Below are 25,799 nucleotides of genomic sequence, written 5' to 3' on the forward strand. Positions count from 1 at the left end.
CCGGAAGGCAATGTTATGTGGATCGAAAGGTCCGGGCCGGAAGGCAATGTTATGTGGACCGAAAGGTCCGGGCCGGAAGGCGTATGTGCGTAAGGTATATTGGGGAACTCACTAAGCTTCGTGCTTACGTTGTTTATGTTATGTTGTTTCAGGTTCTTACAGTAACGCAGGATGGCAACGGTTCGATTGTACACACCGAAGAAAGAGTTGTGTTTTTGGAGGATCCTGGTCTTCTATTATAAAGAAAATGAAACTATGTTTTGTAATTCGAATGTGAATAAGATTTTAAACAAGTGTTTTTAAATTTTAAATTGATTACTTAAATGAAAATTTTGTTTTTTGGAAATCTTGGTGTTACAAATTGGTATCAGAGCCTTGGTTTGAGGGATTCGGACGCGCCTACGGGTAAATCTGGACTCAAACTGAGGAAGTAAGAAAAGTTTTCCAAATAAATGGTTTTCTAAAAGTGAATAAGAGTTCAAAGAGAAAGCAAGAACGAGCAGTGTGTACAATCAGCCAGAGCCAAACGGTGATTTCCCAAAATACTCTTACTTTTGTATTATGAAGTATCTATTATGCACTTTATGAGACATTATTGCATGCTAGAGACAGACTAGGTATTTCATATCTTAGGACTAGAGTGGTCTGATTTGTGATGCCTTAGTCTAGGGTTTGCTGTTATATGTGCGTTATGCTTTTGTGTGTATGTGATGAGTGAGAGCATCTAGTTAGGACGCACAAGGGGTAAAGCTACGGGGTACAGAGGTACTTCCGAGGATGAGCCGAGAAGGTGGAGCTACCACAGATGGGGAGTCCTATGTATGCTTCAATGCTCGAATGCTGCTTGCTTTGTGCTTTGTGGAGTTGTCGATGATGGGAGTCAGCTACTAAGTGAGTATGACGATACTCAGGAGGTAGAGGGCTGGCATCATTAGGAACTCTTCAGCAGCTGATAGCAAAGAAGTGGGAGGACGGCGGAAGGGACTAGGGAGTAAACCTAGCCAAATGAGTGCGCTGGTAGAGTAGAGGATTTTGCTGGAAAGCGAGCACGCGCGATGAGATGGGTGAAAGAGCAGGTTTCTCAGCTACTTAGGAACTCTGGGATGGTCCGTGTGGAAAGTATGGGTAGATGTGGCAGGTAGTATGGGCCCGTACTACTGAAAGCAGAGGACCCATACTTGACACAGGGGGCATTCTGAAGGTCCTAAGGAACAGATTGAGGAGTGATGTTATGGTTCGAATACCATACATCGGAGCGGATACAGAGTGATGTTATGGTCAGGGCACCATACATCGGAACAGTTGAGATAGATGTTGTGATTCGAGTGCTATACATTGGGGCAGATTGAGGAGTGGTGCTATGGTTCAGGTACCATACACCGAAGCATGTTGAGGAGGGATGTCATGGGATGAGTACCATGGTTCGTAGTGGATGATGCTTGTGGCTATCTTGTTATCCGGTTATCGATCGGACGAGCACGAGCGAGCGGGATGCGAGGATTCGCGAGATCCGGCGTGATGAGGTTGCTGCATTGTTGCGGGCTGAGTCGCCAGAATTGTTTGGGTCGATCAGGACCACTATGATTGAAGTAGTTTGACGAGCGATATGCGGCTTTCGCAGAGACGGCTGCCGCGGCGGTTACAGCGGCTGTAGCAACGGCAAAGAAAGGGGCTAGTCGGGGTTTTCAGTATCGGGACTTCTATTATGCGAAGCCTCCCACATTCGATGGAGTTCAGGACTCGATTGTTGCTATGAGATGGTTATCAGACATGGAGGGGTGCTTCTCCACGAGTTTATGCCCTGCTGATCAGAGGGTGGGGTGTGCTCTGAACCTGTTGAGGCTCGGGGCGAAGGATTGGTGGAGATTGACCACGAGGTCATTTTCCGATGCGCAGAGGGCTGCGGTTTCATGGGATCAATTCAGAGGGATGTTCAGTACTCGCTATGTTCCGCGGGATGAAAAGGAGAAATTGGCTCGGAAGTTCCTTAAGCTGAAGCAGGATTTGGAGTCGGTGACTGAGAGCACCGGGATGTTTATTGGGAGGGCGATGTTTTGCCCTGAGTTCGCTTCGGAGCAGGCTCAGATGTCCCGAAATCCGAGTATGCCCAAGAGGGGGGGGGGTATCAGACAGTTCGTGTCTGCACAGAGACGCGAGACCGTGTTGGTATCGCAGGAGGCCGCCATGTGGCGTGAGTTAGAGGTTGAGTTGCAGTTGTGTGAGATGAGGCAGGCCCCGATGCAGTCGCAGTCGGCGCCGAAACGGCCCATGACCGTAGACGTTAGAATGGGGAATCGGAGCGGTCACACTTGTGGGAAGTGTGAGAGAGATGGCACCGGAGCTTGTTGGCCCAGTGGTGCATGCCGCAAGTGCGGAAAGGAGGGGCATGGTGCACGGGATTGTCGGCAGTCAGTGCCAATTCGGGATTTCAGGATTTGTTATCAGTGTCGGTAGGTTGGACATTTGAGGGTCAACCGTCCTCAGTTTCCTGCAGGACCGGTGCAGGCTCTAGCATCGGCCACCTTGAGGAGTTCAGGAGGAGGACAGGATGGAGCAGAGCCCAAGAGCTCAGGGTCGTGCTTATCGGCTTGCGGCAGAGGGAGACGGAGCAGTGCCGGAGGCAGCTGCGGGTATGATGCTCTCTTGATGTCTTGAGTAGCTTGCGTTGATTGCGGCGTATTGTTTGTGCTGGTGTCTGGTGTGGATTTCGATGCGGTATTCGTTGTTTCGCGGGTCTGGCATGGTTATGAATTGGTGCTTCAGGTTTTCGCTTGGCATTTGTTGTTCCCTGATGGTTGGGTATGGTTATAATTGGTGTTTTAGTGTCAGTAGTCTTGTGCGGCTTTCGATGTGGTGTTCAACCTTTGGCAGGTTGTGGGTTTGGTTATGGGTTATTGCTTGGGAATTCCGTTGGTCATCGTTCGTGAGGGTTGATAGTGGAGATGCGGCATTGGGTTGAATGACGGGTAGCATCTGCAGTTGTGGAGTGGATAATTGAAAGATCGGATTCTTGTGAGTGGGTTGATCAGGGAGGAGGTGTGTTTTGCTGAGGGTTGCTTGTGCTTGTGGGAAGCAGTCAGTGGTAAATGTTCTCTTTGTGCAGGATGGTCCTGAAAGGTCGTTAATGACGATCGGGCAGTTAGTCAGTGCTTTAGTGGGGGAGAATTAGAAAATTCTCCGGGAGATCGATGAGTATGTGAGGGTGCTTAGCTGCCGGGATTCAGCAGTGTTTGTCAGCGCAGAGTATAGGCCGATGAGAGCGAGTGTCGGGTATGCGGGGCGGGATACAGACCTAGGGCATTCGATTTTGGAGGCCTGAGAGAAGGCCGGGATCAAGCTTGAGTAAGTAATCGGAATTTTGCGATCAGAGTATTGGTACGTTTGAGGTACGAGATGGGTTGTACTGCATTAATCCCACGGGATTATGTTGTGCATGTTTCTAGAGCTGGAACCGGAAGGTTCCCAGAGTTAGAACCTGAGGGTTCGCAGAGTTTGGGTGTACGGACCCACAGAGATATAGCCTCGAGTGGCTAGTATGTGTTGTGAGAGTCGGTCCAGTCATACTGGAGACTCTGTTGGTATTGCTGGATTAGTTTGAGATTTACGGATGATGTATGTGCAGTGTGATTGCATTGGAAGGTCTGGCCCCGGGTTAGTAATCTTGTTTAGCGGAGGCAGTGATTTTGATGAGTGGAGAGAGTGCATGGGATTGAGAGCCCCTGCAATGAGAACCAGAGTATGTGGATAGCGGTTACGCAAAAAGGGTGGTGTCGCTTGGGGCGAGCACCGTGGCACCGGTTGGGGTGGCATTATGGCCAAGAGGGTTCCTTGGAAAAAGGAAAATAGGAAGGTGTGTAACTCCGAAGGGGTGCAAGTTCACGAAAGTGAAAGCTGCAGAGCAGAGTTATGGATAGAGTATTTCGAGTATGGTTGTGAGCATCGTGTTCGCGGAAGTGGAGTAGGAACCCATTCGGTTGGGATGTCTGTTGAGGCTCAGAAGGGATGCATGGAGAGAGAGAATTTTAAATTCTCAGTGTGAATCTGATCAGAGTGTAGGGTGGATGTGGTGGTTCATCTTGGGAGATGTTCGAGGATATCATCAGTGTATCGGGTCTTTCCACCTGCGGGTGTTGGGACTAGTTCAGTAGGTGTAAGTGATGGCAAGAGGGAACCTGTGAGAGTTGATCTGAGAGGGAGAACGGATCTCTCAGTCGGTCCGGAATGGGCAAAGAGGGCTTTGGATCGGGGATCCGGTGGTTCAGGGTTTCCTAACCCTTATGGGTTGAGTGATCGTTGAGATTTGGAGCAGAGTGCATCGTGGGTAATTTCCGATTGCAGAGAGTGATGAGCAGTTCAGAGTTCGTACTTTAGTTGACAAAGCAGACTCAGCAGGTTAAAGAGAGTTAGTGACCGTCTAGAGTTAACAGGAAAGTTATGCAGGCAGACGCCGCTGCGAGCATGTGATTCAGGTCAGCGACTTCGTATTTCTGATGGGGTGCTTCGATGTAGGAAGAGGGGTAAATGGGGGGCCCCGGTATGTCGGGTCTTTTCGTGAAGGTGCGAAGGTAGGAATGGTGGTCTATCGTTTGGAGCTGTCAACGGAATTGGGACGGATCCATGACACTGGTATGTGTCGCAGTTGAAGAGGTGTATAGCGGATGAGTCAGCAGTGGTTCTACTAGAGAACGATTAGGTGGATGCGAGCCTGTGTTACGTCGAGGGGCCAGGGACCGTCGGAGATCGGAAGATCAGAGTTCTGAGGAACAAGGAGGTACCTCTGGTATTGGTTCAGTAGCGGCCTCGGGAGAGATCGGTAGTGTCTAGGGAAGCCGAAACGTGTGATGCGGGAGCAGCATCCAGAACTATTTTCAGAGTGAGACTTCGAGGGCGAAGTCTAATTCTAGTGGGGGAGAATTGTAACAGTCCAAAATCTCAAGTATTGTTAAATTGCATTTTGGGGTGTTTTAAAGGGGAGACTCGGCGAGTTGGAGCAAGACTCGCCGAGTAGGGTCGCAGTTTTGGTCGCGGATTCGCGACTGGACTCGACGAGTCCAGGTATGGACTCGGCGAGTCGACGCTGTTCAGCAGAAACCCTAGCCGTTTGGTTTTGGATCGTATATAATGCCTCTTAGGCCGTCATTGTCCGTCTTTTGGCCGATTGAGAAGAACCCTAATCGTTGTGGACGTCTAGAGCAGGAGAGGAAGCTTTTGGAACCTTGAAGAATTTGTTAGGCAAGAAGAAGAAGAGTTTTGGCCAAAGGAATATCAAGGGGATCGAGTTCTGAGGTTTGGAGACACAGAGAGGGTGTTATTCAGGTAATATTTCGGATCATTTCTGCTATATTGAAGTGTGCACGAATTTAGGGTTTATGAAACCCATTTGGAGATTAGATGGATTGTTGTGTCGTTACCCAATGTTTATACCCCTGTATTAGTACCCCTTAGAGGATCAGAAGGTCCTATGGTTGTATATTCGGAAAATATGTATCTCAGGAAGCAGTTTGATCGACTGCATGGCGTGGACTCGCCGAGTCGGATGATCAGACTCGGCGAGTAGCTTGAAGATTCACTGGGACTCGCCGAGTTGTTCTTCAGACTCGGCGAGTGGAGTCGGGGTGGCCCCGCGATTCTTCCAGGAGTGACTCGTCGAGTCAAAGAGGATACTCGACGAGTAGAAGGGGAATCTTAGAGGATTGAAGGACGACCAGACTCGCCGAGTCGCCAGAGACTCGCCGAGTCCAGTCGAGCTGACAATGGACTGTTGACCAGAGTTGACTGGGGTGATTTCTTAGGGCCAGTTAACGTGGAAGATAGAAGTATTAAAAAGGGATATATGATGTTGCAGGGAGCTTGTAGCTCGGAGGATCAAGTGCAAGGGATTTTAGGAGTTGCTATCTTCCAGTGTCCGCGAGGTGAGTCTTCTCACTATACCTCACCCGGAAGGGTTTGATTGTGTGACCGGAAGGTCAAGAATGTTATGTGGATCGAAAGGTCCGGGCCGGAAGGCAATGTTATGTGGATCGAAAGGTCCGGGCCGGAAGGCAATGTTATGTGGATCGAAAGGTCCGGGCCGGAAGGCAATGTTATGTGGATCGAAAGGTCCGGGCCGGAAGGCAATGTTATGTGGACCGAAAGGTCCGGGCCGGAAGGCGTATGTGCGTAAGGTATATTGGGGAACTCACTAAGCTTCGTGCTTACGTTGTTTATGTTATGTTGTTTCAGGTTCTTACAGTAACGCAGGATGGCAACGGTTCGATTGTACACACCGAAGAAAGAGTTGTGTTTTTGGAGGATCCTGGTCTTCTATTATAAAGAAAATGAAACTATGTTTTGTAATTCGAATGTGAATAAGATTTTAAACAAGTGTTTTTAAATTTTAAATTGATTACTTAAATGAAAATTTTGGTTTTTGGAAATCTTGGTGTTACAAATGTCATTTTCCATTGGCCACAACGTGGAAAGTCAAAAATCACCACTGCCTTGTTCTGTCATTGCCACAACATGGCTAAGGAGGACCACAGTGTGGCAGTGTCCTGTATCTTGACTGTTTGACCTTGTGACCCCATGGCGTGGCCGTGGAAGGCCACGACGTGATGTTGACTTTGACTGTTAACTTTTTGATTAGTTAGACTTTGGGTCAAACTTGAGGGTTTTTTACTGTTGATTAAGATTCGACCTGGTTTTGGTGATTAGTGGATTTACGGGAGAAAGCAGTGCAGAAAGGGAAGCTCGTCTTAGTGTTTTGAGGTTCTTCATTTCATGTGAGTTTTCATCGCCGTATCCGTGGGTCAAAGGCACCAATGCCAACCCATTAGTTCTGGTTAGCATTAGTAGAGGCATGCCATAGGGATTGTATGTAGTCGTGTAGGATAGACTGAGGACTCTTGATATAGGCTTTCATGCATGTTTCTTGTTTGGTTGTGTCTCTAGAGTAGGATCATTTTGTCCGAGTGTCTGTCTTACCTCTGGGTATGTATGGTTATGCATTCCTTGGAATGTTGGTTATGTATCTTTGTGTATAGGATGTTGTTGTACTGTAGTGATCTACTAGATGTGTGTGTGTGTGTATATATATATATATATATATATATATATATATATATATATATATATATATATATATATATAATCCTTGTATGATAGGATGCAACAATAGTGGTATGCTGGTTAGAGTACCAGTAAGCTGGTTATCGTCTAGTGGAGTCACCTAGGGGTTATATGTAGTCCTGTAGGATAGCATGAGAACTCTTGATCTAGGCTTTATTGCATATTACTTGTTTGGTTGTGGCTCTAAAATAGGATCATCTGTTCGGGTGGCTTTCTCATCTCTAGGTACTTATAGATACGCATTCCATGGAGTTTAGCTAGTAGTGGAGCAGTGTGCTGTGATGATTCTAGTTAATAGTAGTGAGTTGTATGATTGATAATTTATTGTAGTATGTGCCTAATTGATCATTGATTGTTATATGTCAACATATGGTGGTGAACGAGGTTGAGGTGGTCCTGTTGTGTATTGTAGGCCGAGATACCAGGTGCGGCCCGGCTATAAGCCGTAGGTACGGAGGCTTGAGAAGAACGGTTGTGTTGAGGCAACAGATCAACATACCCGGGGTAATCCAATCTGATGATTATGGAGCCAATATGAATGCTAGTATGTTTTTTGTATGCGGTATCTTGGGGAAACTCACTAAACTTTGTGCTTACCTAGTTTTTTAGGTTTTCAGGTTCTTTCGGTGATTGTGGGAAGGCGAAGGAGAGACTATACACTCTCATCAACAACATTGAGGATTTTGCATTTATTATATTACTATGATTTTCAATAAATTTAATTTGGAACAAATGGTTTTCTTAAAAACGGGTTTATAATCAGGAAGTTTTACCTTAACAAAAAAAGAAAATTTTTGGTTGTGAAAACGGGACGTTACAACATGTGTATTTATCTATTAGTAGTTAAAGAACAACATGATTGACAAAGAATTATACATAAGTGATGTATGTAATCAATCCATGAACATATTTGGTGATAGATACTTAGTCAATTTCACTGACGAATTTTACTCGTTATTGTTGAAACTTTCGATTTGATCAAATTGTTTCATACTGAAGATTGAAATACAACTTAATGAGACCATTATTAAACCTTTCATTGTGATAAATAAATGCATTTTATAAAAAAAAAAGTCTTCTTGGAACATATTAAGAGTTGTGGAATCAATTCAAAACTCTTTCCATCAAAAACACTCACTCATCATTCGTACAGTTCTTGTGGAACCAGATCACCTAGTCTCTTGGTTTTTTCTTATGATATTCGAGGTAGCCTTCATATTCTCTAGTGGGATAAGGTCACCTAGTCACTAGTTGAATGTCGATAGCACATGTTTTTTTAATAGGATAAAATAGACCTTACAGTCTGCTATATGATGTTTTAAAGAATTATTTCCCTTATATAAAGTTTGGACTTATGTTCATTGCGACAAATGTGACAACCCGAAATTTCTATCTTATAAAACCATTCAATTCGATCAAAATTCAGACTTGTTTCTGCTATCTTTTAGCATTATTAAGGGTCTGTTTGAGTGTTCTAAGCCTAGTACATTCAAGGATTGGGTGTTAGGAAGTATCTGCTAGAGTTCATTGTGCAGCATTCAGGCCGGAAAACTCCAAGTCTTGGAGTTTACGGTCGTAAACTAGATATTACGGCCGTAACCTCTTGGCTGGCCGTAAACTCCTCCCGTATACATGATATTCCTTCATTTTTCACCACTTCTCACACTTCCAACTCAAGAAACTCGATTCTTTCTCAACTATCATCAAGAATTTTCATCTTGATCTTTAAAAGTGTAAGTGATTTTTCCATTTATAAGTTGATATCCTTCTTAATCTAGTAAAACTCGATGATTTCATCCATGAAACTATCTATTTTGGATAGATCTTCAAATCTTCATCACTTACACCAAGAACACATACCAGTTCTTGGACTGTGAACACCCCCCTACAAGCTTCAAAATGTAATTATCCTTCCATATACTAGTTATCCTATAGAATCTCTTAAGATACACCCTTGAAAACAACAATTTCCCAAGAACAATAAGAGTTTACGGCCATGAGCATCTCCATTGGCCGTAAACCCTCATCAAGATCTTCATTGACCGTAAACTCCCATGGCCGTGAACATCTTTGACTGTAAACATCTTTGGTCGTAAACCCTACTCAAGATATTCATTAACCGTAAACTCCTATGGCCGTTAACATCTTTGACCATAAACATCTTTGGTCGTAAACTCCCATGGCCGTAAACACCATGACCGTAAACACCCTTGTGTGGTTGTGAACCCCTGTAATGCAATCATATGTGATTGTAACACTTCATTCCAAGTGTTTCCTAGTCCCTAAGGTTGTTCCCCTACATGATTAGTTGTTATATACACTAATTATATTTATATATGTGTCATTATATGCTTAATCGGATCCGTTTGTGCTCAAGACATCACTTGGCATACTTACCATCCTATATCGATCTTTCATTCGAATCACTCACTATAGGTGAGTTCATACCCCTAAATTTATCTTTTAAATGATTTTAAATGCTTTTATGGGGGGGGGGATACAAGTATAAAACCATATAGTGGTATAATCAATCACATGTGATTTATAACTATCAAAACAAGAGATTCCTTTTACTTCAAAACTGTGTTACCAAACAAACTATTTCAAATGCTTTTATAAACCGACATTAAGTCAGCAATAATCATTCAAATGGTTAAAAATCTTTTTATATGATAAACTCTTTATCTCTTTACAAAACTCTTTTAAACTTATATATTGTCAAAATCATGTCTATATAGATATAGTTATATAAATAAGGTTGAAAGAGCTTAGGACTGATAACTCGCTTTATTTCATGTTCCTTGTTTGGTTGTGGACTTAGGGTATCGGTTGTTTGTTCGAGTGTCGTTTAAATCTTAGTTATATATTATGTATATGTATGTAGATATAAAAGTTCTTCCAATCAGTTCAATACCTTTGGGTAGCAAAGGTGTACAAACATGATCAGTCATTCAACTGCATAGCTTACTAGTAAACTATAATAGGTATAGTTTAGTGGATTATTACTTACTATTTCTAGAGCAATGAAACTTACAAGAATAAGTTCATACATGAATCAATTCATACATGAGTCAGTTAAAACATACAATTACTAGAATAGAAAGGAACATACAATAACTAGAACAGAAAGGAACATACAATAACTAGAACAAGAAAGGAACATAAAATAACAAGAACAGAAAGGAACATACATCCTTTTACAAGAACAAGATAACTTTAATGTGAAACCACTACTTTACGGCTTAGCAATATACTTGTTAAGTCGCGTTTTGTAACCAGAATATCATGGAGGGAGAGCGGGCATTGTGTGTATAGATCTATATGGGACTGACAATCCCGCATCCCGACTATTCGCTACAGTTTGGCCAGCAGGACAAGAGGTGACAAATGTCACATCAGTTTCGACGCCAACAGGTCGTCGTGTTAAACACTCTTCAATCAGTATGGTTATAACCACATCACATTTTAACCATAATTAAACAAATTGGTTTTAAGGTAGTTAGTGCTTCAGTAGTTACTTATTACAACATTACTGTACACTTTCATTTTCCCATTACATTCATATAGTGATATTCTCACATAAAGGTAATGTAAACTGTTTTCTGGTAATAATAGTCATATACTTGGGAAAACTCTCACTTTTACAAAAGAACAAACATACAGAACAGTCAGGTCACCAGTAGACATATACACTGGACTAGCTTTTGAGAAGACGGAGCGTGTTCAAGACTCATCTTTTATTTTGAGATATATATATATATATATATATATATATATATATATATATATATGTGTGTGTGTGTGTGTGTGTGTGTGTGTGTGTGGTGTCTTAAAAATACATTCAGAACACACTTGTTAACTATATTATTAATGCAATGGATGATGTTGTTTCTTGTTTTACTATTGTGCATTGTTATGATACTGAACGTGACGGCCTCTGCCCTCGAACGTCTCCGCCGTTCTGGTTTGGGGGTGCGACAACAAATATATATTTAATATATATATTTCCAGCCAAACAAGTAGATTAAATAATTTCATTAGACTATGGATGCAATGTTCTATCCTTATCTAAAGGTATATAGTTATGAAGTTTATGTTAGACAATAAGCTTAACTCACTCTGACATCTACAAATTGCATTTATGTAGAATATCATAAATGATTATTTAAGATGAAGTTTATACTAATCCCACTAATTTCCATTCTTGAAGACATGTACTTAGAAAGTCATTTTTCTAAGTGGGAGTAATATGGAACATTAAAAGCTAGAGAACCATTAACTAAATGTATCATAGTTTGAAAATAGTAAGTTTTCAACACTTGTTGTACATGTTCAATAGTTGATCAGGAACTAATAGACAACATAGATAAACATTCATGTATGATAATCAACTATGTGCTTGATTAATCTTCCTCGATGTATTAAGAATATAAAGAGTAAGCGATTTTTCATAAGAGAAAACATAAAAGAATGAAAATCTTTTCAGATTTAAGCTAACATCCCAAAGTAAGAATCTTCTTTCTTATAATATAATTACATAGTGTGATTTCATTACATAGTGTGGTTTATTATAATATCAAGTTTAGTCATTAACATTTTTTCAATCTCATAAAAAGTCTATATGATATTAATTTCTATCATGGCTGGCCCCTAAAAAGACTTTTATACCTTTTTATTTTCTTTTACCTATTTCTATAATTAAAACTATAAAAAAAGAAACAAAGAAATCACAATAACACCCCCTCCGCTTCATCCTCATTCTCCCCTAGACTTACCCTCCATTTCGTTCCTCTCTACTTTGACACCCCTATGCTACAGCCCCCTTAAACCCATCTCGTCGAGAAGAAAAAAATACAATCAGCCACAACCCACCCCAACCTAACCCGCATTCTAATTTTCACAGAACCACCGCTAATCGAACCCCTACATAGCTACCTTTGGCGGCCAACCCTACGCCTCCACCATCGTCACCTTTGTCATCTACTTTTGGCCACCCAATTTCAAAACTGACACCACTATTAGACCCACTAAAGGGTGCACAACAAACTCCCGCTAAGAAAATCCCCAAAACATCTCACCATAACTTCATTTGTTGAAACCCTAGTCACCACCTATAGGGGATGAAGACAAAGGTTAGGGTTAAAGTAGGTGGGTGTTAGAGAGAGAGGAGAAAATAAGGTAGGAGACAACATTGTTAAGCTTGGAGTCAGCGACTAAAGTAGTGGTGGCATCGGCATTGGCAGCGTCTGTCGAGACAGTGACGATGATTATGATGGCTAATAATAGAGTGGGAGATGAGTGGAAGGGGGGGGGGGTGATATTTATTTTATTTTGCTATTTTTTTAAACCACTTAACCCTAAAAAATATATAGAAGTCTTTATATATGAATGAGTGATCAAGCATGATACAAATTGAAACCATAGAGATATTCTTTGAATGGGACCTAACAAAAATAAAGATTAAACTTGATATTTTAAAAAACCACAGACTTTTTATAAAGATTTGCCTTTTTTATTAACTTTTCACTTTGACATATTATAATTTATGTTGGATCAATATGATCAATTATCATTATTAATAATATATGATCTAATATGGTCACACCTTTATCAAGTTGGCACATATGTAATATTTATTATTAATAAATAAAAAGAACTCTTGTATTTAATTAGGGAATAATTGGTTTTTGTGAAAATAATAATTAAAGAGAGTATAACTAGTTATTATATCATATGGAATGATTTAATAAGTCATGTACAAAGTAGACACTTTGGTTAACTTTAGACTTATTAGATAGTTGCCATTAGTTACCTTTATTTGGTTAAAACAACCAACAACACATTTTTGTCTCCTCTTTGGTCATGGCCGAAAACTGTCTAAGGCATGTGAGGTTTCTTGTCAACCTTCCATCTTTGTCCCCCATGCCTCTAAAAAGTAGAGAATACTTTAGATTATTATATGGGGTTGCTTTTTCTTTACATGGACTATATAAAGAGTGCATGATGCTTTCATTTTTGGCTAGTGAAACTCTCTTCTTGTTCTTCTTTCTTTCACCCAAAATCATAGCATGCTCTACATGTTTCACTCTTTATTTCTTTTGAAGATTTGTTGTAACTTTGGGTGACTTAAAGTGTTTCTCCTTTGGTGCTTAATTGTGTTAAGCAATTAAAGGATTAAGAAGTACTTTATACAAGATGACAACTAGCATTCCAAGTGCCTTACTTTTGATGGTGGATACATTATATGTAAATTCTATTCTTGAAATTTTGCTATCTTCATCAACTCTCCAATTCCAAGCGGGATCAAATGCTTCAAAGGTTATCTCGTAACATCATAAGGTTGTTATTATCTTTCTAGTTCATGTATTTATATCCTCTTGGTAGTTTTGTGAAAATTATCTAAAAATAAACTATTTACTTTTGAAGTCTTTCGTTTGCCACTAAAATTGTTTTAAAAAATTTAAGATCATTTTTGGTTATCAAAACTCTTCAATTTATTCATATATCAATTTCTTTCGCACATTTTATTCTGTATATTGTTGCTAACATGCCTTAGTTTTACGATACACATATTAATTATCAAAATCAAACAAAATTTTTTCACGTAAAAAAGTAACAAGATCTTAATAAATAATAATGCTAAAAGATTTTTAACTCGGGTTCTTTTTCTGGCAAAAACAATGAGAACAACCAACTTTGTTTTGCCATCTAGTCGTAAGAGGTCGTCGAGAAGGTGTGGATGCCATTTATTCCACCTTACCTTCACCCAACAAGCTATCATTAGCCGATTCTCGACTTTTAGTAGAGCTGACAATGGGTGGACTTGGGTTGGGTTAGGGTTCTCCATTTATTAATTGTGTTGAAAATTTCAACACAAACCAACATTTTTATTTAAATGGGTTGGTGTTTCCAACTCAACCTGTTAGAGAAATGGGTTGTCACCGGGTTGACATATTTATATAGTTTCCGTTCCAACCTATTAAATAAATGAGTTAAACTTGGGTTAACGTATTTATAACAAAAAAAATTAACTAAAGATTTTACTACTTAAATCAAATCAGTTCCAAACATAAATAAAATTTAAAGTATGAAAAAAGCAAAATTTCAATTCACGAATACAAATAAATTGTTCAAATAACATAAAAAATGTTTAATTTCAAAGGGATTTTGGAGAGTGACTAGTATTGTCGGTACTAAGAAAAATGATGGGAATTAGGATTGTATTTTTTAAAACATAAATAACAAATGAAATTATAATTTATAAATTAATACTTCGATTAATACATAATAATATTAAAATAATTATTAAACTAAACATATAAGAAAGTTAAATGCGTAAGAGGTTGAAAAGAGATTGATAACGTATACTCAACCCAACATTTTTAATTGAATGAGTTAGACAGGTTGATCTGTTTAACTTAAATGGGTTGAAATCTCAACCCAGCCCGCTAATTTTTGGTTGGATTGGTGGGTTAGGTCGATTTCTGCTAGCTTTAACTTTTAGTTCACCTAATAATATTATATATTTAGAAAAGCTAAATAAGTAATATAAAAAATGATAAATCTTAAAAAATGGTCCCTGTGGTTTTTAGAAATATCAAGTTTCATCCCTAATTTTTTTTGTAACGTCCGCAGATTCGGGATAGACAATTAAAACATAATAAGCTATAAAAAAAACATTTTTATAGAAGATTATTTAGGATAAATAATCTTAACCAAAGTATAGTATGTATGACAAGGATTATGTACATATAAAGAACTCTGAAATCCAACTTCGTATGAAGAAGTTATGCTTCTACGAAGTTTCACGATTAAACCGACTCGTCAATATGTATCGTAAAAAGTGAATTTTTGATAATTTGCTTTTTAGCTTAAGTAATCTAAACGAAAGTCATAGTAGTTGTAAAATCTAGAACATACATATAGAGAACGTCCAAACCTGTCTTCGTATGAGAAAGTTGTGATTTTTTGAAGTTTTAGTGCAGTAGTGCGGACACTGAAATCGAAATTTTAATTGTTTGATTGTTAGCCGAAACAAGATAAACAAGAATTGAAGTTCTCGTAAATATGAACCCGTTGATAGAAAGACAGTCGATAACACAGTTCGTATGAAGAAGTTATGAATTTCGCATGGACTTTAGCAGTCTAAGCCGATCTAAATATGAATGATTGTTAGAGCAAGAATTAGATGTTGAGACCTTAATGAAAGTTGTGAACTCGTCGAGAGAATTCTGGGGATATAAAGAACGTCAAAAACAGAACTCGTATGCAAAAGTTATGGCCGTCCGAATTTCTGCGAGAAAACATCTGTGCTAGTGATTTGGCAACACCGGATTGCGCTATGTGGCCTAGTCGGCGACCCCCCTCTTCCGAGACAAGTCGACATGGCTCAAGGAGCGAGCGACATGTAGCTCTATGAAAATACGGCACGTGACACCTTCTAGAAGGAGGTGACGTGGCCACTTCCTGCATGTGACATGTGTCAATCAACCAAAGAAACCAACAATGCTTGAGGGCGTAGCGTGCCTCCCTCCAGGTCCTATAAATACTTGCGATTCTTAGCCCATTTTCTCGTGAATCACTCCCAAATCTCTTTAAACTATAAACTAATATTGATTCCGAATTTTCTGGACTTCTGAACATTTTAGCAAGGCATTGGAGTAGCTAGGACCCCGACAAAAAGAAGTATTCGGGTGGGGATTCTGCCTGTGCAATTTCCCGGTTTTAACTAAGAAAACCCTGTAAGTTAAGCTACACTTATTTTATTTCAAATGTAACTTATATTTATGTTCATATTCGTTATTATGAACATATAAATAAGATTTATCAGTGATTTTAAGTCATTATACTAATTGATCTACTTAAGGGAATGATGTCTAGGCTGGATTTAGTGAAGTGTTTAAAGTGGGATTTCTAAACACTATACTTTTTATAGTAAACGGGCCCTAACTCTTATATCATCCTACCTGGTTATTCCTTACTTGATAGATCTTGACGTGGACATTGAGATTAGTTAGGAATCTAGACTATCATTAGTCACCATGATTATTTGATTAAGACTCGGTATAAATCATACCAGGTAACGTCATGGGAAAAGCTAAGGTGTTAGACGAAGTTCTACCCAAACCAGTCATCCACCTAAGTCAAATGAGTGTATAGTCCATTTTATGAACATGATTTTAATACAAATATCAAATATTTGTTAAAAAGTTTATATGTCAGCTATATGCTTATTGCCTGAAATATGTGTTAAAAATGTATTTGAGGATATACGATATGCAAACCAGATATGGTTCTATATGTGTTAAGAAATATATATCTATTATTATGTGATAATAATATAAGTATTATTAAGAGGAAGTTAAAAGTAGGGATGAGTGTAGGCGGGTATTCGCCCTAATATCAAGTATCCAGTTCGTTAAATTTGTTGAATTTTTAACACTTATAAAAGTATATTTGATTTAAACTTAAAAAAAGTTATCAACAACATCAATATGTAATTTGCTACGTATTAAAAATGATGATTAGAAAATATTAGTAGCTTGAAAACATGCAGAAAAAATATATGTTTCTTAGAACCTTTAAAGGTTCAAAATAAATTACTCAAAGTTATAGAATTTTATATGATGTTATTCAAGATACTATATAAAGTATGTGGTTGTGATATATATATATATATATATATATATATATATATATATATATATATATATATATATATATATATATATATATATCGGTTTCGGCGAGTGCCTAGTGGGTAGCGGTTCCGTAAAAATAAGAACCGGAACTGGAACCACTTAAGGCGGTTCTGATTCCAGCACCGACGATGTCGAGGTGGTTCCGGTTCCGAAAGCGGGTACTCAGTTCCACTGCTCATCTCTAGATAAAAGTATATTAATACCTAAATAATCTGTGTTAAATATATACATTGAGATAGGATAGTGTTGTCTAAAAAGAGTTGATACTAGGAGCTTAGTGGTTCTACCCATTAGTGGGATAAGACTTATCATAGATGTCTAGTTCAATTAAGTTTGATATTGGGTAGTCTCATTCGTGAAATGTGTTTATAAGTTAGGAACGGAGCATAGAGTTTTGCTCCTGGACACTTTTAGGTGTTGATGATACGAAAATATGTACCAGGGTACAAATCGTATTCCTTTTTGGATGACGAGAAATGGTGGGTCTCGATTAGGAAACTATAATAGTATGTCTGGTCATCTCCCAGAATAAGATGATAATATTTGATCATTCTAGACGTTCTTGTGAATTACGTTGTTATTTTGGGTTCATAACCCACATAAGTAGATGAAATGGGATACCATATTCTTCAAATACTCTGATGACACGAGTGCCTCTATGACCTTCACCAGCCAAGAAAGCCCCTAGCGGTATAGTAAAGCCCTTTCTTCTAAACGGTTTATCTTCCTGATAATCATGGACTAGGATCTGTGAGATCGATCAGGATGGATATGTTAGGTATGAGGTTTTATAGATATCCAAATCGGAGATATATCTATATATTGTTTGGTTACAGTTGGACTTGCAAGATTAATATAACAAAAGTCATATGAACGTATGGACAATGTATAAAAACTTGGGTGTTAAATAAATGGGACAAAAAAGAAATACGTTTTATACTATAATCTGAATTTTAAAAACATATTTTAATCTTAACTAATTTCTTTTAAACAATTGGAACTACTTTTAAATATTAAAATCTAGCCACAAGTTAAAATTGTGGTCATTTTCTTTGTTATTAACTTATGTTATATTTGTAATCAGCGTATCATAAGGAAGACCAGCAAACATTCACCTAAATTAATGGTGGGTAATCTAAAGTAACAAGTTCCTTTTTTTTCTTTTTTTTTTCTTTGTTTCTTTATTAAAGATGTTAGGATACAGACGTCTTAATTTGGGAATTGATATTTTCATTTAATAAATTGATTCATCAACTTGAAATGTATGTTTTATTAATTTGTACGATAGCTGTAAATATTTTGTATCTTATTGTTTTATTAACTTGTACGATAGTTACAAACATTTTGTACCTCATTTGGATGAATCAAATTATTAATGGAAATATCACTTCCCAATTTATTTAGTCTATGTACCTTATGTACCCAAGAGGGTCGGAGCAAAGCGTGGCCGAGTGGTAGACCAATATAGACAAACATTGAATTTTAATTTTTTTCTATGGTTGGTTGGATGGTATTGTTTCATCTTATCACATTCTCTTTTTCTGTCCGACAAAATTGCAAAACTAGTCCATGCGGTTTTTCATTTTGTGTGGTTAACGTCAAAATCTTTGAAAAGTTGTAGATTTGGTCATTTTCAACAAGTTTTGTTGTGATTTTGGTCTTTCTTCCGTTAACATTAATATTTTGACTGTTAACTTTTTCAAAATAACTATTTTACCTTAGTCATCATTTCTGCAACCAAACTATAAGGACCATTTCTACATATCTTCTTTTTTTAGTTTTATTGAATTATTATATATTAATAAATGTTATTTTTAATATATACTAGTTATATATTAATATAAATTATTATATTTGATTATTAATTTATTTTAGCTAATTATGTTTATTGGAATAATTCTTTTCTTATTGGATTATTATATATTAATAAATATTATTTTTAATTTATAATATTTATATCCTAATAAATATTACATTATCAGATTATTAATTTCTTTTAGTTAAATTTTTTATTTTCTTTTTTTATTAATTCTTTTTTATTGGAATATCACTTTTAATTTATTATTTTCTTTATATAATAAATATTATTTATTATATTATTCTTTTTGTATAATATTAAATCTTTTTTAATTTTATTAGTTCCACCACAAAGTTGTCGGAATACGCAAAAACGTCGCCTCTCATCAACGATAATTGTCGGCACCACCGCCAAACACCTTCATCGGAGGTCTGACGTAAACCATACTAACGTTTTCCACCCTACATTCTTAAGTACCTACGGAGGACTAAGGACTGGGTCCTTACCCTCAGTGGGAATGATGACTTAAGAGTGACAGGGTATAGTGATGCCAGCTTTCAGACCAACAGAGATAATTTCCGCTCTCATTCGGGCTGAGTATTTACCCTGAATGGATGAGCAATAACTTGGAAAAGTTCCAAACAGGAGACTGTAGCTGATTCAAGATGCGAATCAGAGTACATAGTAACAAGCGAAGTATCGAAGGAGGCAATATGGCTGAAGAACTTCATTGGAGACCTTGGAGTTGTACCAGCTATAAAGGAGCCTATGGAGATTTTCTGGGACAGCGAGAGTGCAGTCGCCTTAGCCAAGGAACCGAGGGATCATGGCAGATCCAGACATATCGACAGAAAATATCACTTCATAAGACATCGGATAGAAGAAGGACTCCTCGTAGCAAAGAGGGTTTCGTCAGAGGAGAACCTAGCAGATCCCCTTACGGAGGGACTGAGTAGGGTTAAGCATTTGCATCAAGCGAGGAGCATTAGGCTGAAGGACGATACAAGTTTTAATGATTAGATTGTTGTTTAAAAACTTGTAATAGATAAAATATAATTGACATTTGATGATTAAATAAAATGAGTTTTATTTATGAGTAAAGTTATTATCTTGTGTAAATTGTTTACTATCGTTTCATTTTGCATGTTTTGAATTCCAGAATAATAAGATTATTCAAACTATCCATAGTCGATCATACTTTGGAAGTAGGTATTAAGGCAAGACTGTCATGAATTTGGCTTGTAGATTTTCTAGAGTGTTTAGACATGGAAAAAGTTTTCTACAACATTCATGAGTGCTCATAAGGTCTGAGTATTGGATTAAACTCACACTCACATGAACCACCTCATGGAATTTATCATAAGTGATTGTGAGACGATAATATCATATAGTCTTCAAACCAAGATGTATGAGTTGTTGACTATGAGTTGGTTGTACATTGATAGTGAGAAAACGCATCAGTAACTTGATGTTATAAAACATGCTATTGTGTATGATTTAACGAGTAGTTTGTACAAGCATATAAGTCGAAGTTTATATGTTCCTTTTATCCTTGGAGGAATAAAAGCGATATCTCGGGCGCCTCGATGATTTTGTTTTGGCTTATGTGTCGGCCCGGTCAAGACTCAATTGATGTGTTCAATTAAGCTCTATGTCAAACAAATCGGAAATCGGGAAACAAATTGCTGGACAATAAATATGACTATGTTCCATGTATTTGTACGCATAATATCTTGAAGAACAGAGGATTATATGATCCCTTATCTAAAATGGCGCATCAAAGTAAAACAACGGCTTTTAAGAGCTACGATTGCTAGTCGGTTTTTTTGTCATTCTTGAAGTTATAGTTATTAGACTTATCCAAGTGGGAGACCGTTGGATTAGGTGTCTAAGCCCATAACTATAGTTGGTATGTACTTGACCCGAAAGTAACATGGTCCATTTTGGGTTGTATTCACCAGAACAATATGATAGGATGGATATTTGAGAAAGGGGTTATTTATGATTTATTGATATATTATAAGTATAATATATTAATTGAGGAATCATATTATTTAATTAGTATTGATCAAGAATTAATTTGGAATTAATTTAGTGATCAAAAGAGACTATATATATATATATATATATATATATATATATATATATATATATATATATATAGGGGCTGATTGTGTAAATCAAAGATACATATTGGTTGGGCTAATATTGATTAGTGACGGGCTAAGCTTATTTAAGTATCCATATAATGTTAGTCCATAGCAAGCCCAAGTGTAAGAACTATGATTTACACATAACCCTTGGAATTCTACACTATATATATGTAACCCCTTGGTCTAGAATGTGGACACTAGTGATCTTAGAGATACTGTAGTTGATTCTTGAGTGCCTCTAACCTCTCTCTCAAGTTCTTCAATTTTTGGTGGTGTTTTGAGAATCATTTGAGGCATCACACTTGAGGTGCTAAGTTCTTAAAGGCCAAATACAATAAGCTACAACAAAAGGTAATCTTCTAACTAGTTTTTATGATTCAGATACCAAGTTGTATGATAGTTTAGGCTTCATGCTTTGGAAAATTGTTTATTGCATGTATAACTAGAGAAAACTTAGATCCAAAGCATTAGGGTTGTATGTGCACCATAGGGATGTTATAGTGCTCAAAACCCATCAGGGGACGATGGTGATGTAATGATTGTATGTACATCAAGTTCTGTTGATGCTCGAGTCTTGGATTCTGGAGCATCCTATTACATGACATATAATCTAGACTGGTTCGACTCCTTCAAAGAGTGGGATGACACAGTCAAGATGGGTGATGATTAGGTGAGCAATATCAAAGGTAGTGGCATGGTGTAGATCAAGATGCACGATGACATGGTCAGGAAGTTAGATTGTTGGTGCGTTCCAGAACTTTGGAAGAATTTAATTTCTCTTGGCACATTGGCTAAGAATGGGATGAGGTACGCTAGTGAAGGTAACTAGGTCAAAGTGACCAATGGATCTCTAGTTATAATGAAAGGAAAGATGAATTGTGAACGGATCGATATCCTAGAAGGTAGTATGATTATGGTGGTGGCTATCTCCCAATCCTTGGATGAAGGCGATGACAAGACAGAGTTGTAGCATCGTAGCTTGGGGCACATGAATGAGAAGGGCATGTCAGTTCTACGTAAATAAGGACAGCTTGGTGGAGAGGCTACTAGAAAGATAAAGTTTTATGAAGCTTGCGTCAAGGGAAAGCATCACAAAGTGAAGTTTGGTATCGGTCAACACACAAGAAAGGAAATCCTTCTTAGTTTAATTCAGTTTTACTTCAAGTATTTCAAAAGACCAAAACCCCAATTTTTTTACTTTTATTATCATTTTAGAAGTATTTTTACAAAGATATCTTTCATAGATTTATAAAATTGAATCAATCTCCGCGGATTCAACCCCTTTACCACTATACACTATTTTCGTGTAAAAGATTTAGGGTTATTTATTTTGTTGGCCTCGACAACCACCAAATTTTTGCGTTGTTGTCGGGGATTGGTTTATTTTTAATCCATTTGTTTCTCTATGCTCAAATCTTATCGTACAGTTGCTTTGATTTATAATCCAGAAATTGAAAAAGAAGCAAGGTGTTTAGCGAAGGAAAAGAGAATAGAACGTGGTCAAACATCAAACCCTAATGGGGAACCGGAGGTTGAAACCACTTCCTTTAGTGACACCGATCCCGATTTTAGCCCCGATCCTCGCCAAGAAATTCCTAAAACACCACCCTTACAACAAAATCAACCCATCATAAACCAAATTCCAACGGCGGAAGAAGAAGGAGCACCCGAAAGAACCTTAAGACAAATTATGGAAACCGAGGTCACACAAACTCCAACCGGTATTAACTACCCCGTTTTGGAAGGAGGTTCAGAATTGAAGTCAAGTTTAGTTCACCACCTTCCAACTTTCCGTGGATTGGAGAATGAAGACCTACATAAGCATTTGAAGATGATCCACATTATTTGCACTAGCATGAAGCCACAAGGGTCAACCGATGACAAAATCAAATTAAAGGCATTCCCCTTTTCATTGGCTGATAGAGCAAAGGATCGCTTATTTTATCTTTCACCGAGGTCAATCAACTCATGGACCAATATGGCAAGAGCTTTTCTTGATAAGTTCTATCCCACTTCAAGAGTCTCAAGTCTTAGAAATGAGATTTGTGGTATCCGCCAAGGTCAAAATGAGACTTTCCATGATTATTGGGAGAGGTCCAACAACTTGTGCTATAATTGTCCACAACACCAAATTCCGGAACAACTCCTCATTCAATACTTTTATGAGGGATTATTACCAATGGAGAGAAGACTAGTTGATGCCTCAAGTGGTGGTGATGTATTTAGCAAAACTCCACAACAAACAAGACAAATTTATAACACCATAGCCACAAACTCCCAACACTTTGGCCCACGCCAAGACATGAAGAGGGAAGCACCTCAAAAGGTCAATGAAATTGTGAAATCAAGCCTCAAATCTCAACTTAAAGACTTGACATACGTTCTCCAAAAGCTAGCCATGGGAAAAACTCCACAAGTCATGGTTTGCGGAATATGTGAAACAATGGGACATCCTACGGATATGTGTCCTATTCTTCAAGAAGATGCAGAACATGTAAATGCCATGGGAAAGTTCCAAAACTACCATAATAAATTCTCCAGCTACCAAAATGCTTACAATTCGAATTGGAAGCCAAATCCCAATATGAGCTATAACCCAAGACCATTGCCTCAAAATGCATTGGTTAGACCTTCTTACCCATCACAACAAGCCCATTACCACCATTCACAACCCGACTATCAACCCAAACCACACCCTCCACATCAACACCAACAACCTTCTCAATCCCAACCAAGTAGCTCCGGAATGTCTCTTGAAGCACAAATGGGACACGAACTAGTATCTCCAACATTGAAGCACAAATGGGAGATATAGTTACATCTTTAAGCAAGTTGGAGTCCTATGGAAAATTACCTTCTCAAATCGAAAATAATCCTAATGTCAATGTAGTGACATTGAGAAGTGGTAAACAAACCGGAGAGAGTAGTTCAAAGAACAAGTCAAGGGAAGATGAGGAAGAAATAGAGATCACTCCCATTGAGGATCCTATTGCCAAGAATGATACACAAGCCGAAATTCCAAAGAAGACTACCCCTCTAGTGACTCTAATAGCCACTCAACCACCATTCCCCTCCCGACTTGCAACCTCAAAGAAGAATACGGGGGAGAAAGAGATCTTGGACACCTTCCGAAAGGTGGAGGTAAGCATTCCATTACTTGATGTAATCAAACAAATCACTAGATATGCAAAAAATACAATTTGAAAGAACTTTGCACCAATAAGAGGAAATTGAAGGGAAATAAAAAAATTTCAATGAACGAAAAATGGATCCGCGGTCTTATAAAGAAAACTTCCACCTAAGTGCAAAGAACTCGGAATGTTTATGGTTCCTTGCAAGATAGGGGATGCCACTTTTAGTAGAGCCATGCTTGATCTTGGTGCTTCTATTGATGTCATGCCCTATTGGTAGGGGTGTTCGTTTGGATGGATCGGTTTAATCCGATCCGATCAAGTGAATCCAAATTAATTTCAGTTTTCAAAACGTAGATCCAAATAGTCCAAATTAAATTCAAATCCGATCTGATCCAACCAAATTATAATTCGGTTGGATTGGTTTTCTACAATTTGGTTTTCAATAATTAAGACATTTCAACAAATATATAACTTTAGTATTAACTTACTTTATAATATAAACTAAAAAATATTGTTTAATTAGTTGTGAATTAAAACTTATAAATAACTATTAAGAAAAATATATTATAATTTACTACATTATAGACAATTTTTTTTTGATAAGAAGTACATGTTAAAGTATTATAATAGATGAAAATTTTTAATATACTAAAAGAATAATTTAGTAAATCAATAAATTATTAAAGATATATATTAAAAAGAACAAAATAATAAATTACAATTCGGGTTTTTTGGACTATTCGGTTTTATTTTATAAACCAAAACCAAACCGAAATCCAAAATAATAATTCGGTTTTGCTAAAAACCAATCCAAAAATCCGAATATCCGAACCAAATAGTCTGATCCAAATAGTACAATTGGACAATTCGGTTTTATCCAAATAGTGAACAGTGTTGGGCCCTTAATTGAAATGGGTGTCATAATTTCACTTGCGGATAAATCAAGTGTATTTCCTAGAGGAGTCCTAGAAGATGTTTTGGTGCAAGTGAACCAATTGGTCTTCCCGACGGATTTCTATGTAATTGATCTAGAGGAACAAGTTTCCTCCAAATCGGCTCTAATCTTGCTTGGAGGACTGTTTTTAAAACGGCTATAACAAAGATTGATGTGTATGTGGGTAGTTTAACAATGGAATTTGATGGTGAAATAATAAGCTTTAATATCTATGATGCTATGAGATATCCTAGTGATGTTTGACCCTTGTATTTTGTTGAAGTTGTTGAAGCACTAACCCAATAATTGTTTGAGTGTTCATGGTGATATGTTGGAGATGATTCTAAGCAAGGGATTTGATTGTGGGAAGCTAGCCGAGCAATTAAAGCTTTATTCTCTAGATCCAAAAGTTGAGAAGTTGGTCAATAATTTGGAAGTGAAGAAATCCACAAGATTTGATGTCAAGCAAATTAAATTACTCCCAAATCATACAAAGTTACCCCTTTCCCTTGTTCAACCACCGGAATTGGAATTGAAGGTCCTACCTCAACACTTGTAGTATGCCTACATGGGAAATAATGAAAGTCTTTTGGTTATCATTTCAACTCATCTAACCGAATTTGAAGAAGAGCAACTCCTCAAGGTGTTGAAGGAACACAAAGAATCCATGGGTTGGACGATTGCAGATATTAGGAGATTGATCCCCTCCACTTGTATGCACAAGAATTTGATGGAGGATGAATGCAAGCCGAGCCGGGATACACAAAAAAGATTGAATCTGCCTATGATGGAAGTAGTTAAGAAAGAGATTTTAAAGCTCCTTGATGCGGGGATGATCTATCAAATCTCGGATAGCAAGTGGGTTAGCCCGGTGCAAGTGGTACCGAAGAAGACAAAAATCATGGTGGTCGATAACAACAAAGGTATGATGGTCCCCACCCATGTGCAAAACGGGTTGAGAGTATGTATTGA

Source organism: Lactuca sativa, chromosome 5 (assembly GCF_002870075.4).
Source record: "Lactuca sativa cultivar Salinas chromosome 5, Lsat_Salinas_v11, whole genome shotgun sequence".
Classification (NCBI taxonomy): Eukaryota; Viridiplantae; Streptophyta; class Magnoliopsida; order Asterales; family Asteraceae; genus Lactuca; species Lactuca sativa.